A 2084-nucleotide genomic window follows, 5' to 3' on the forward strand; every position below is an offset into this window, starting at 1 on the left:
GAACCCGGGAGCGCCCCGATGTGTGCTCCAAGGTGCGGCGTGCACGAAGTCGGACCCCGGTTTGCCCCGGGTGCGCACCTCGCGTGCACCTTGGTGCGCACACCTTGGCTGGTTGCGCGGCCTGGTGGGCACCATGGTGCGCACCAAGGAGCGCTCCGAAGTGTGCTCCAAGGTGCGGCGTGCACGAAGTCGGAGCCCGGTTTGCCCCGGGTACGCACCTTCCGCCGGGGTGGGCACCTCGGCTGGGTTGCGCGACCCTGGTGCGCACCAAGGAGCGCTCCGAAGTGTGCTCCAAGGTGCGGCGTGCACGAAGTCGGAGCCCGGTTTGCCCCGGGTGCGCACCTCGCGTGCACTTCGGCGGGGTTGCGCGCCCTGGTGGGCACCATGGTGCGCACCAAGGAGCGCTCCGAAGTGTGCTCCAAGGTGCGGCGTGCACGAAGTCGGAGCCCGGTTTGCCCCGGGTGCGCACCTCGCGTGCACCTTCGCGGGGTTGCGCGCCCTGGTGGGCACCATGGTGCGCACCAAGGAGCGCTCCGAAGTGTGCTCCAAGGTGCGGCGTGCACGAAGTCGGAGCCCGGTTTGCCCCGGGTGCGCACCCTCGCGTGCACCTTCGCCGCGGTGGGCACCATGGCGTGCACGAAGTCGGAGCCCGGTTTGCCCCGGGTGCGCACCTCGCGTGCACCTTCGCCGGGGTGGGCACCTCGGCTGGGTTTGCGCGCCCTGGTGCGCACCAAGGAGCGCTCCGAAGTGTGCTCCAAGGTGCGGCGTGCACGAAGTCGGAGCCGGTTTGCCCGGGTGCGCACCTCGCGTGCACCTTCGCCAGGGTGGGCACCTCGGTGCGCACACCTTCTCAATGTTTTTCTTGCCTTTTCTGGAAATTGTGTGAAGGCAGCGCATCAAAGGTGCGCACCTCGGTGTGCTCCGAGGTGCGAACCCGAGAGGCGCTCCGAGGTGCCCACGAAGTCGAAAGTCGGGTTAATTGCATTGTTTCCCCGGGTGCGCTCCGAGGTGCGCAACATCGGCGCGCACCAAGGAGGGCTCCGAAGTGTGCTCCAAGGTGCGCACGATGGCGTGCACCTCTGGTGCGCACGATTCGGAGCTCGGTTTGACCGGGTGCGCACACCTTGGCTGGGTTGCGCACCTTTTGTGCGCTCCAAGGTGCGCACGAAGTCCGGAGCTCGGTTTGCCCCGGGTGCGCACCTTCGCCAGGGTGCGCACCTTGATGCGCACGCCTTGGCTGGGCTGCGCACCTTGGTGGGCGCCATGGTGCGCACCTTTCGTGCGCTCCAAGGTGCGCACGAAGTCGGAGCTCGGTTTGCCCCGGGGTGCGCACCTTGGTGGGCGCCATGGTGCACTCCGAGGTGCCCAAGATTGGTGCGCACCAAGGAGCGCTCCGAAGTGCGCTCCAAGGTGCGCGCGAAGTCGAAAGTTGGGTTAATTGTCCGGTTTGCCTCGGGTGCGCACCTTGCGTGCACCTTCGCCAGGGTGGGCGCCTTGGTGCGCACACCTTGGCTTGGGCTGCGCACACCCTTGGCACCCGCGTTTCCTTCATTTTAAATTTTTTTTTTTTACAATCTCTCAAGTGGGAAATTCTATAATCTCAACTTTTTTTTGCCTTTTCAGGAAACTTTTGAATGGAGCGCATCATTGGTGCGCTCCGAAGTGTGCTCCAAAGCTCTCTCCAGCTGCGTGCACAGCTGCGTGCACCTGCCCCGGCCGCGCACCCGGCCCCGCCCAGCTTCGCTCACCTGTCCCGGGCGTCTGGTGCGGAACCTTAGAGTAAGAAACATCACCGTGCACCTTGGCCAACGTGCGCGACTCGACCGAGCGCGCACTGGCCGAGGTGCACACCGATTTCACCTGGGTGCGCGCGCAGCACCTCGGGCGCACCGGGGTGCGCGCACAACGCCCGGGTTGCACCGTGGCCTGTGTGCTCGGGGCGCCTCGGGTGCGCGCTCGGTGTCGCCCCCCGCGCGCGCGGTAGTGCGGGCAGCGCACCCCGGCCCGGCCCGGCCCCGACGAGAACGCAAACGGGCAAAAGGTTTATTCAAATAGCATTGCGACGCCCGGCGAAAAACTAAAAA

This window comes from Cryptomeria japonica, unplaced genomic scaffold, assembly GCF_030272615.1.
Source record: "Cryptomeria japonica unplaced genomic scaffold, Sugi_1.0 HiC_scaffold_68, whole genome shotgun sequence".
NCBI lineage: Eukaryota > Viridiplantae > Streptophyta > Pinopsida > Cupressales > Cupressaceae > Cryptomeria > Cryptomeria japonica.